This window comes from Lathyrus oleraceus, chromosome 1 (genome assembly GCF_024323335.1).
Source record: "Lathyrus oleraceus cultivar Zhongwan6 chromosome 1, CAAS_Psat_ZW6_1.0, whole genome shotgun sequence".
Taxonomy (NCBI): Eukaryota; Viridiplantae; Streptophyta; class Magnoliopsida; order Fabales; family Fabaceae; genus Lathyrus; species Lathyrus oleraceus.
The window spans coordinates 450,264,970-450,278,443 of NC_066579.1; positions in this window are offsets into that span (position 1 = coordinate 450,264,970).

A 13,474-nucleotide genomic window follows, 5' to 3' on the forward strand; every position below is an offset into this window, starting at 1 on the left:
TCCTGCACCTCAGCCTCGTCAACAACAACAACAAAGAGTTCAACAACCGCAACAACAACAACAACAGCAACAACGTCCGTATCAGCCCAGGCAGAGGATGCCTGATCGACGTTTTGATCCTCTACCAATGTCGTACGCCGAACTGTTGCCCGAACTACTCCGGTTAGGGTTTGTTGAGTTGCGTACAATGGCTCCACCAACAGTGTTGCCTCCTGGATACGACGCCAACGTCCGCTGTGATTTTCACTCTGGGGCACCAGGGCACCACACTGAAAAATGTCGGGCTTTCCAGCACAAAGTCCAGAATTTGATCGATTCCAAGGCGATCAATTTTTCTCCCGTGCCTAACGTCGTGAACAATCCTATGCCTCAACATGGAGGACATAGGGTGAATTATGTTGAAGGGGCCGAAGCTGAAGATTTTGTTGTCAGAGTGGATGAGATTCGGACTCCTTTGTTGACTGTAAAGGGCCGTTTGTTGGGTGGTGGTGTTTACCCGGGCTGTGGCAAAGACTGTTTGGGCTGTGCTGAAGCTGATAATGGTTGTGACCAGTTGAAGGCTGGTATTCAAAAGCTGATCGACGAGGGTTGTGTGCAGTTCAGTCGGGCTGTCAAAGATAATGGGTCGGTGTCAACTGTCACCATCTACTTTAAACCGGCTGAAGGACGAGGACAAGGGGTCGCTAGTTCATCTGCAGCAAGTGGTACTCCAGTTACCATTTCCGCTCCGGTAACCATCAGTGCTCCAACTACTATAGTGGCGTCTGGAAGAAGACCAGTTGAGAATAGTAGGGCTGTGCCATGGAGGTATGATAATGCCTACCGCAACAACAGAAGGGCTGGTAATCAGACAAGGCCAGTAAGTCAAGCGCCTGTGAGGATCAGTGCACCCAGTAGAACTCCGGCCGTTGTAAGTCCAATTGTGGACAATGTTGGTGGTCCGGGCGGTTTTACTAGAAGCGGACGACTGTTTGCGCCTCAACCGTTGAGGGATGCCAATGCTGAGGCATCTGCTAGATCGAAGGGCAAACAGGCCGTGGTTGACGAGGAACTGGCTCAGAAGGAAGCTGAGGGTTCATTTGAAAAGGACGTGGAGGAATTTATGAAGATTATAAAGAAGAGTGACTACAAGATCGTAGATCAGCTCAACCAGACTCCGTCCAAAATTTCAATTCTCTCTTTGCTGCTGTGCTCTGAGGCACATCGTGATGCTTTGTTGAAGATGCTGAACATGGCATACGTACCGCAAGAGATTTCCGTCAACCAACTAGAGGGAGTGTTGGCCAACGTGAGCACCAGGCATGGTGTAGGTTTCACTGACCTAGACTTAACGCCTGAGGGTCGTAATCATAACAAAGCCTTGCATATCACTATGGAATGTAAGGGAGCAGTTTTGTCTCACGTGCTGGTAGACACCGGGTCGTCATTGAATGTCTTACCAAAGCAGATTCTGAAGAAGATTGATGTTGAAGTAGTCGTGCTCACTCCCAGTGACCTTATTGTGCGCGCATTTGACGGATCCAAACGTTCTGTGTTTGGTGAAGTTACACTGCCGGTGAAGATAGGTCCCGAGGTTTTCGACATCATTTTTTATGTTATGGACATTCAACCCGCCTACAGCTGTCTGTTGGGGCGTCCGTGGATTCACGCAGCAGGAGCAGTTTTGTCAACTCTCCACCAAAAACTCAAGTATGTCTGGAACGGCCAAATTGTGACCGTGTGTGGCGAAGAAGAGATTCTGGTGAGTCATTTATCCTTGTTCAAGTATGTCGAGGTAGATGGCGAGATCCACGAAACATTGTGCCAGGAATTTGAGACCGTGGCTCTGGAGAAGGTAGCTTATGCTGATCAGAGGAAGCCTGGTGCTTCGATTGCTTCGTACAAGCAAGCCAAGGAGGTTGTTGATTCCGGCAAAACTGAGGGCTGGGGCAAGATGGTAGACTTGCCTGTCAAGGAAGACAAATTTGGCATTGGTTATGAGCCTCTCCAAGCAGAGCAGAGTATGCAGACGGGTCCGAGTACCTTCACCAGCGCTGGGCTGATGAATCATGGCGACATCTTTGCAACCGGTGGTGAAGACTGTGACAGCGGCTGTGATTTAGACATCTGGGTTCGCCCGTGTGCCCCAGGGGAGTCTATCAACAACTGGACGGCTGAAGAAGTGGTCCAAGTTACTCTTCAGACAGAGTAATTTTCCTTTGTTTTTTCATTTTGCATGAAAACCCTACGTTCTGCCCAAGGCGTAGTGGTTCATTGTAGGGCCTCATCATGTTTTAATGATTATCATAAATAAAGGACGTTTTGCAATCAAATTTTGTGATCCCTGTCTTTCTATTTTTTGTTTTCACTTTTTCTAAAAAACAATAAAAATGGCAATGTTTTTGTTTTTTGTGACTTTATTGAACTCTTTTTCTAAAACAAAACATTAAAACATGCAGAAGTGACCTTATGGCATCCACTATGAACAATCCTGTTATGCCTCATCATGATTTTGATAATCCCATCTACCAAGCTGAAGAGGAGAGTGAGGAAGATTGTGAACTCCCCGCAGAATTGGTCAGACTACTGAAGCAAGAGGAAAGGGTCATCCAACCTCATCAGGAGGAGTTGGAGATTGTTAATCTGGGTACTGAGGACGCCAGAAGAGAGATCAAGATTGGGGCTGCTTTAGAGGACTCTGTCAAGAGGAGGCTGATTGAGATGCTGAGAGAATATGTGGAAATATTCGCCTGGTCATAACAAGATATGCCTGGTTTGGATACAGACATTGTGGTGCATCGACTACCCCTCAGAGAAGAGTGTCCATCAGTCAAGCAGAAGCTTCGCAGAACTAGTCCTGATATGGCTGTCAAGATCAAGGAAGAGGTTCAAAAGCAGCGGGATGCAGGTTTTCTGGCTGTTACCAGTTATCCACCGTGGGTAGCCAACATCGTTCCTGTGCCGAAGAAGGATGGCAAAGTCAGAATGTGTGTCGATTACCGGGATTTGAACAGAGCGAGTCCGAAAGATGATTTCCCATTACCTCACATCGATGTATTGGTGGATAATACGGCTCAATCCTCGGTATTCTCTTTCATGGACGGTTTCTCGGGCTATAATCAGATCAAAATGGCGCTAGAGGACATGGAAAAGACGACATTCATTACACCTTGGGGCACATTCTGCTATAAAGTGATGCCCTTTGGGCTGAAGAATGCCGGTGCTACCTATCAGAGGGCAATGACGACTCTCTTTCATGACATGATGCACAAGGAGATTGAAGTGTACGTGGATGATATGATTGCGAAGTCGCAGACAGAAGAGGAGCACCTGGTAAATCTGCAGAAGTTGTTCGACAGATTGGTCAAGTTCAAACTGAGGCTGAATCCGAACAAGTGTACGTTTGGGGTGAGATCAGGGAAGCTGTTAGGCTTCATTGTCAGTGAAAAAGGGATTGAGGTTGACCCAGCAAAAGTCAAAGCTATTCAAGAGATGCCTGAACCGAAAACGGAAAAGCAAGTCCGTGGGTTTTTAGGGAGGTTGAACTATATTGCAAGATTCATATCTCACCTAACAGCCACGTGTGAACCAATTTTCAAATTGCTCAGAAAGAATCAGGCAATCAAGTGGAATGATGATTGTCAGAAAGCTTTTGACAAGATCAAAGAGTATTTACAGAAACCTCCAATCCTAATACCTCCAGTTCCAGGGAGACCGCTGATAATGTACCTGTCAGTTACCGAGAACTCGATGGGGTGTGTATTGGGACAGCATGACGAGTCTGGTCGAAAAGAGCATGCCATATACTACCTAAGCAAAAAGTTTACCGACTGTGAAACAAGATATTCACTGCTCGAGAAAACTTGCTGTGCTTTGGCCTGGGCTGCTCGCCGACTAAGGCAGTATATGTTGAACCATACTACCTTGTTGATTTCTAAGATGGATCCAGTAAAGTACATCTTTGAGAAGCCGGCTCTCACCGGGCGCGTTGCTCGATGGCAGATGATTTTAACAGAATATGACATTCAGTACACGTCACAGAAAGCCATCAAAGGTAGTATCCTTTCAGACTACCTTGCCGAGCAACCAATTGATGACTATCAGCCTATGATGTTTGAATTCCCTGATGAAGACATCATGTATCTGAAGATGAAAGATTGTGAAGAGCCACCTGTCGAGGAAGGACCGGATCCTGATGACAAGTGGACACTGATGTTTGATGGGGCTGTGAATATGAATGGTAACGGTGTTGGGGCAGTGCTCATTAATCCCAAAGGTGCTCATATGCCTTTTTCTGCCAGATTGACGTTTGATGTCACCAACAATGAAGCTGAGTATGAGGCTTGTATCATGGGGATAGAAGAAGCCATCGACCTGAGAATCAAAACTCTTGACATATTTGGAGATTCTGCTCTAGTGATCAATCAGGTCAATAGAGATTGGAATACGAACCAGTCACATTTGATTCCGTATAGAGATTACACCAGAAGAATACTGACGTTCTTCAAGAAGGTGAAGTTGTATCATGTCCCCCGGGATGAGAATCAGATGGTTGATGCCTTAGCTACTTTATCTTCCATGATAAAAGTTCATTGGTGGAATCATGTGCCACATGTTGCGGTAAATCGACTCGAGAGGCCTGCGTATGTGTTTGCAGCCGAGTCTGTTGCGATTGATGAGAAACCGTGGTACTATGACATCAAGAACTTCCTCAAGACTCAAGAGTACCCTGAAGGTGCGTCAAAGAATGATAAGAAGACCCTGAGAAGGCAAGCTGGAAGCTTTTATTTGAATCAGGATGATGTGTTGTACAAAAGGAACTTTGACATGGTCTTGCTCAGATGCGTGGATATTGTTGATTGACGGAGCTACTGTTGCTGATATTGTTGATTGTCTCTGAAAACAGGTGCTATATGAGCCACCTGGTGCTGGTTACCGGCGGGACGCTCGGTCTTCCTCATCACAGAGGGTCTTCTTGGTCTTTCATGGGAGGTCACATCATGTGCCTCTCCATCTTTCTTCTTTGCAAATGCCCCATAACGTTTGGCAGAAGAGCCTTCTTCTCTGGTTAACCGTCCTTCACGGACCCCTTCTTCTAGACGCGTCCCCATATTTATCATCTCGGTGAAGTCAGAAGGAGCGCTAGCAATCACCCGCTCATAATAAAAAGAACTTAAAGTCTTCAAAAAGATCTTAGTCATCTCTTTCTCTTCTAGCGGAGGCACAATCTGTGCTGCCACCTCTCACCACCTCTAAGCATACTCCTTAAATGTTTCTTTATCCTTTTGGGACATGGCTCTCAACTGATCTCTATCGGGGGCCATATCCACGTTGTACTTGTACTGCTTGACGAAGGCCTCGCCAAGATCATTGAAGTATCGGATGTTCGTGCTGTCTAAACCCATGTACCAACGCAAAGTGGCACCGGACAGACTGTCCTGAAAGTAGTGGATGAGTAGTTGGTCATTATCGGTTTGAGTCGACATCTTCCTGGCATACATGACCAGGTGGCTGAGAGGACAAGTATTTCCTTTGTACTTTTCAAAGTCAGGGACCTTGAATTTCACAGGGATCTTCACATTTGGAACCAAGCAAAGTTCGGCAGCAGACTTGCCGAAAAGATCCTTCCCTTTGAGAGTTTTCAATTCCTTGCGAAGCTCAAGAAACTGATCGTTCATAGCATCCATCTTCTCATAAACATCTGGACCCTCAGACGGCTCAGAATGATAGATGGTGTCGTCTACCCTGGGCAAAGTATGCACGGCAGGAGGAGGAACAACAAGGACCGGGCTAGATGCTGGCATAGAAGCAAAGGTTGGAACAAGACCCTCAGGCATGAAATTGGGAGGCATCCCCCATGGGAACCCGGTTGGCATGGCTGTTGGAACAAAGTGCGTACTGGCAGCGGGCACAGTAGAGGAGACAATCTCGGAGATAACTGTCCTCTGGGGAGGAGTTGAAGGTGTCGGAGAAGACTGGCTCTGGGCAGCCATGAGTGACTCCATTAGGGCAGTCAATCTGGCCACTTCCTCTTTCAACTCGCGGTTCTCTTGCTCTAAGTGATCCATCAGTCTTGAAATGTTGGCTCTAGTGTAATACCGGTGAGTCAGCTTGTCTTCAAAATAAATGAAGGACACAGAGTTAGACCACAGGGCAAGGGACCGGAAACAAAACCTGCTTATGCATATGATGCATGCAATGCTTGTGCATATGATTTGTTTTTTATTTCAAAGGAACTTTAGAGTTTTACTTGCAAATTCTGGAAATATTAAGCATTTTATCACATATGGAAATATCTCATCAAATAATATCAGAGAAAAGAAGTGTAGCATTGTCAATCATATACAAGAGAAAAGGAAAATAATCATCCTATGGATCCCTAGAAACAATCATCTAAATCTCGGGACACAGGAAGATAAGATGCGCGAAGCCTCTTCACCTCCCTCTCGTAGGCTGCCTCCATATCGGCCTTCTCTTTGGCGAGTCGATCATACCTCCTCTTCCAGAACTTAGAAGACTCAGGAAGTAGATAAGTCCATACATCATCAGGGTCATCAATAACTTGATGCTCAAGGAACTCAATCAAAGCATCCTTCTCCTTAATCTGCTGAAGCAACTCTTCCCTTTCACGGATCCAAGCACGCGATCGGTCTTCGTCTCTCAACTCCTCTACTCCTTGATTAGGGAGGGTTGAAGGCCCAGCCACAATCATAGGTGTAGGTCTCGGATACTCGTAAGGCATGAGATACTCAGAAGCTCTCCTCCTTACCCAAGCAGTGTAAGGCTCCAAAACGATGCAATTCTTAGGACCCAACTCCTTCCTTCCTTTCTTATGAATCTTGCGCCAAGCGCGGACCATCCTAGCTTTCAAGCCTTGGGGATCTTTACCCTCTTGAAAGAATACACCCTCTAACAGAATGTTATTGGGTTTATCCTTTAAGGGGAACCCAAGCTGCCGACGTGCCAAAACAGGATTGTAGTTAATACCACCACATGTACCAAGAAGAGGTACATTGGAGAATTCGCCACAAGAGTCAATAATCTGCACACCATCATACACATGGTTATACCAAGAGATATCATCATTAGTGAGAGACATAAGTCTCGTGAACCACTGTAGACATTCCTTGTTCTCCTTGAAAGCGACCGTCTGAGGTAAGTGAGAAATAAACCACTTATACAACAGAGGCAAACAGCACACAATAACGCCACCACCCTTTGCATTCCTCATATGCAAAGAGAAATAGGTATCGCCCAACAGAGTCGGAACGGGATTAAGAGTAGAGAAGATCCTAATAGTGTTCACATCCACAAACTTGTCGATGTTGGGTGTAGCACCTCAAATTTGCACCTACCGTTTGTACATACATTCTCATATTAGGTCATAACATTAACATAGTCCACTGCATAACATTGCATTGTCCCTTTGCCCAAGTGCAGGCCATTCAGAAGAATTAGGTCAAACTGGTTAGGAGATCAGTCAATCAAGCAAGCAAGTGCAATTTCCATTTGAGACAAGGCCCTAGGGTTGGTCCAACATGTTCACATGACCTAGGGGTCCTTTTGAAGTGTTTTGGTCAAGGTTTGGATGCTCATAAGTCATCAGTCATTGTTCAGTCCACCAGAAACCCTAGAAAGTCAACTATGGTCAACTGTGGTCAACTGTGCCTGATTTTATGGATTTCAAGGTGGGAGATGGTTTGAAAGGGTTCATTCATGTCCATACAAGTCTCATTTGACATTTCAAAGGTCAAGATTGAAGAATTTGAAGTCAGACAAAAAGTTTCCAAAAATGGCAGGTGACCTATAATTTTTCAACTGCCAAAAATAGAAAGTTTTTCTCCTCAAATTTACATCATCATACAAGCTTCAAATGAAATTTTGTCCAACATGAAAGTTGAAGATATTGTTCTCACCTTTCCAAAAAGTCTAAGAACACTCATTTCCCATTTATGGTTGGCAAGTTATGATCAAATCATTCTCAAACATTTTTGAACTTCAAAGTGGCATATCTTCCAAACCATTTGGCCAAATTGGGTGGGGTTTTTTGCTACAAGTCATATTTGATGTGCTCTATCCAAATATTTCATCACAATTCACCAAAAATCTTTCATTCAAAATGGCCTTTTTTCCAAGTACATGAATTAAAAAAGAGGTGAGTTGAAAATTGGACTTTTAAATAAAACATTTCCAATGATTTGTACCAATAACATATGTTCAGAAATTGAATTTGGGATTTGTTTGAGCCCAATTTCGTGCACATACATGCACCCCTTGCAAATTGGTTGGTTTTTTTTAGCAATTGGCAAAACACTCATTTAACAAAATTGTGATTACACTTCCACTAACCAAACTTAAGGACACTAAACAGAGTATATATTTGACATTTTCTGTGAGAGAAACCCTAGCACACTTTGCAAAAACAGATCAAAAACTCATTTGCTCTCAAAAACTCTCATTTTTCCACTTGAACTTTTCTGAAAAATTCTCAAGGGAACTCGTGCCTTGTTGGTTGCTTCATCACCTACCAACATTCTTGGAGCATTTGTGAGCATCATCTTCCAACTGTAAGCAAAGAAAGCATCACTGTTCCATTGACATTCTTCCATGGCAGCTCGAGTTTGGAGCTAGAATCAAGGCAGCTGGAATTTCACAACTCATTCAATCATCATCTGGAGCATTATTGGACATCTGTTTCTACTCAACATAACCAAACAACCACTGTATCATCACTGTGCTCCAAATCAAGTACTTTAGTTGCTATTAGTTCCTTGTGAACTTTGCTTTGCTTTGCTTGATAAGCAATTTGCATTGAGGTATAATTTCCTTACTCCATGTAGTCTGGAAGACCTGGCCTGTTACTTGGCCAGGCACCTGTCCGAAGTCCTCCTTAAGAGGCAATGTTTGTGACTGTTTACCTTTGTCCTTGTACATATTCAAAGACCTCCTAAGTGAAGAGGCAATTGGCAGAACCCAAGGGATGTGCAATCTATCCCCTGCTATTCTGTGTGTCATCTGCTTTGCTCACACCACTGTGTTGATGCATTGCAGATACAAACCCAAGATCTTGTACATTTGTACAGTTGAGTCAGTGTCATATGTGTAGAAGGGTTCCCCCTTTCTGAACCCACACATTCTTGTCTTAAGCTCTCCCAGGCCAGGGATAAGAGCTGTGAAGTCTCATCTTCACTCACCTTTCATCAGCTTCACCCTAACTCTCAATGTTAGGGTTAAGAGCTAACACTACCCTGTTACAGTGGTTTGTTTGTTGAGGTTGATATGACCCCTCGACTAAAACCTAACCTTGATTGAGCCCATTGCTTGCATATAGTGTGTGCTACTTGTGCTTGTGTGTTTGCTTTAGCTTGCTTCCTGTGCAAGTTAGGTGTGGCTTGCTTCCTGTGCAAGTCATGTTTAGGATAGGCTTGCTTCCAGTGCAAGTTAGCTAGAAACCTTAACTTAGGGATGATATTGCATGATAACATCTAGGCTCGAGTCGTAGTCTCCCTAGTTGTATCTCCCTCTGTTATCTGGTTAGGCTAGTCTTGTGTCCCTCCGTAGGGGAACTACGTCGCCCTGATCCTCATACCAGATGAGGTACGTAGGCAGGAGATGAGCTGATCTCTCCGGGCGCCTTTTTGTTTTGTTTGTGTGAGTTGTTTCTCCTTTTCTGGTTGGAGTCCGGCGTAAGTCCAGCGATTGGCAGTTGGTTTCCTGTGTGTGTTTGTTGGTTCGGATGCTGATGTAAGTCCAGTGATTGGCATTCGGGCTCCACGTTTGCCTTTGCCTGTGTTTGTTTGTGTGCGTGTCAGCCGAGCTACGAATGCTCTGATTCTCCTTCGTCCAAAGGAGATACGTATGCATAGGATGCGACATCCTAGCGAGCATGTTTTCCCCCAGTTCGAACTACTTTGACTCTGATGTCTATGCTTGATAGACTAAGTAGGCCCAGGATGCGATACCCTGCCGAGTCAGTCTTGTCTGTTTTCTTGTGTCTCTTTCAGCCAGTGTGTGTGTTTGAGCAGTGTTTTAGCAACCATTTTCCTTCCTATTGTGCGTGGATCCTGTCGTGTACGACGGATGCGTAGGGGTGCTAATACCTTCCCTTCGCATAACCGACTCCCGATCCCATTCTCTTTGGTCGCGAGACCACGTCTTTTCCAGGTTTACTCTGAGCGTTTCCTTTCCCTCTTTTGGGATAAATAACGCACGGTGGCGGCTCTATTGTTCTTGTTTTCCCGCCGGTTTTTCGCGTAATGCGACATTGGGGAACAATACCAATCCATAGATGAGAAGTACAAATATGGCTTCAAAGGCATCCTCACTCATGGCCTTCCCATATATAGTAGCTTGAGCAATGAGGAACTCCGAAGGGAGACCTTGAATTCCACCTTTGGTAGTCATATGAGCACCAACCAGAGATTCATCTATGTGTAACATGTCAGCTATCTCTTGTGAAGTAGGAATACTCTCCAAGCCACTGAACGACACCTGATCCAGAATAGGTATACCCACAAGATAAGCATACTCCTCAAGGGTAGGTAAAAGCTGGAAATCCGGAAACGTGAAGCAACGGTACAAGGGATCATAAAACTGCACCAATACACTCATCAATCCTTCATCCACCTGAGTGGTCAGAAGAGGAAGAAGCTTCCCGAATCGAGCCTTGAAACCCAAGGGATCTAATATATAAGATGTCAAATTCCTTAACTCTTTTAAGTTTGGTTGTCTGAAACTGTACTTCTTTGTATTCCTTCTTTGTCTTTCCATGTCTGAAAATTTTGCAAATAAACCCCCTTAAGTTCCTTGAAAATTTTCTTATTATTTTGATGATATGAATGCAAATGGGTGCATGAATGCAACAATCACACTCAAGGATCAAGAAAAGCACACCAAACAAAGGTCATGGGATGGATCATGTTATCCTTAATATCAACCATCCATTTTGGTGGATTATGGTTTACACCTTATCAACACCCAAGTTCCATTGATATTAAGGATACCTGAACGGATCAACCATGAATCAAGGGTTTGTTGTAAGTCACGAGCATGGAGTTAGGTTAAGAACCACCCAAAAGGGAGTGTACTAGGGTTTAAACCTGCCAATCATGTTCTACAAAAGGTTCCCATAGTCATCATCCCATCTTTCGGATATTATTGGAGAAACGACTACTCGTATTCCAAAAATATTCTCAAGAGAGACTCTTATGAGTGTAGTATCGCGTAACAATCGTATCAAATCTTACACTTGAACGACTTTCGCACTACATCCTAAGAATAGGCCAAGATGGGTTTGGTAAACTAAGGTCCTTGGTTTCTAAGGTCTATATTGGAAAAAGTAATGTCTAACCACAACTTACTTGTGTGACATTATTGATCCCAACATAACCTCCACCAAGTGAATGAACCTGCAAGTCAACTTGCTAAGGAATAACTCCACACAAGTCGACAAGACTATGCCATTCTCCTATCCTAAGTGCACTCGAGTTCGGGTATAGAACTCATCTCACAAAGATCACCAAGCATACAAGGAATTAATATCAAGCAATTCAATCATTACATACAATACAGTAATCCCAAATTGCACAAAAATATGTCATAAAAAATACAGTATAATACAACAAATATGAAAAGTAGGCAAAACCCACTAGGCAAATTATTTGTCCCCAGCAGAGTCGCCATTTTTCTGTAGCGGGGTATTCGTTACCATTAGAGATATTGACTAAATCCAAGGTAAATCATACAAGTCGAGTCGCCACCGCACTTCTATTTATCCAAAGGAATGGTTAGAAAGCGAACAAAAACCTAAAAGTTTTATCGAATCAAAAACTAGTAAAAATGTCAAAGATCTGGGTAAGGGGGTTGGTTATGCAATGGGAAGGTGTTAGGCACCCAAAGCATCCTAGGTACTCCTAGGGAGCCCTTTTCACATTTGTTGTAAGGTTGTTGTTTTTTTTTGGTGAAAATTTATTTGTGCAAACATGATTGAAGGGATGAGAAAAGAATATACAAATTTATTTACATTTTGTGTTTGAATGGATGAACCCATTGCCTACGTACCATCTTAAAAAAGATTAGGATCAAAACCTCGTAGTTCGGGGTAAAAAAATTCAAAAAAAAGTTGGTGAATTGATTGGTCCAAAAACCTTAAGGTCTTTTGTTATCAAAGGGAGAAAACTCAACCTAAAACCACAAATCCACCATGTGAGGATAGCTTCAACATGCTAGTGAGGGGTTAACCCTATAATAAGCATGGAAGACTCATTGTCCATCACTAAGGATAAAGGTGAGTATTATATCTACCTCAAGGATAATTCAAACCTAATAGCTAATGGTTATAAAAAAAGGGTTTGATTAAGAAGGTGGCCATTGAAACCACAAAAAGTATTTGAATGGGTTATATTTACCAATTAAAAGTATTTACAAAAATATGGTTAAAGTGGATTAAAAGGTTCAATTCAAAATAAGTGTTATGAAAAATAAGTTTGAAAGTCAAAAGCATAAGGCTTAGGTTTCTAATGTTGAAAACAAAAGTTATTGTTTGCACAAAAAGTTTTGACTTGGGTTAGAATGGGGAAAAAAGGGGTTAAATTCCTAAACATACAAGAGATAAGGGAAAAGAAAATAAAACCACATTAGGAGTTCCCCTCTTGAGATCATATTGATGATCCAAGTAGCTCCCATCCTTTGGAATAAGCAGTCACAAACAAATATCTCAAGCCCTTAAGCACAGGTAATCGGAATAAACCTCCAGGGGGTATCCCACAAATAAAGTGGAACACCAGGCCATCTCTACAAGAGTCATGTGAGCCCTCACAAAAAACTCAACAAACAGGTTAGAGAAACAAGATAGGGTAATCAAGAGTTGCCCCCAAATCAAAATGTAACCACATGAATCATGCCTTAAAACTCACAAAAAAGCTCACAAAAAGCAACCAAGGGCAGGAGGCCTAAACCTCTTGTCAAACACATACATTAAAAGGGTATCAAAAAAATTCAGGTTGAAAGTATAAAGTAGTGGAAATAGGGCATACCTGATTGGGGAGGATCGATTGAAATTGAGTTGCACCCGTGAGGTTTGCAGAGCAATCTGAGGGTTTATATGAGAGGGAATTGGTTCTTTGCTGATGAGTTCCCTTCAGCCTCTGGAGGTTGCTCTGAACTCTGTTAGCTCTTCTCTCACTTTCTTTTTCCTGCCAGGGTAATAGGAATGGCCTCCTTTTGTTTCACTGAAACTCTGAATTTATAACCTGGTTTTTGTGGACCTGTGGGCTCAAATGAGAGAGGCCCAAGTCCAAAATTTTTTTTTGTTATATTTTATTTATTTATTTATTTATTTTTTCGTTTTTCCTTTTTTTTTTTAGTAAACAAAAGTAAGAGAAACAATGATGTATAATTCAAGCATGCTTGATGATCTCAAACCAATCACAAGGAGTCCCATCCAAAGGCAAAGGGAACCAAGATGCTCATGATCCTTGAGGCTATGCAAATGCAA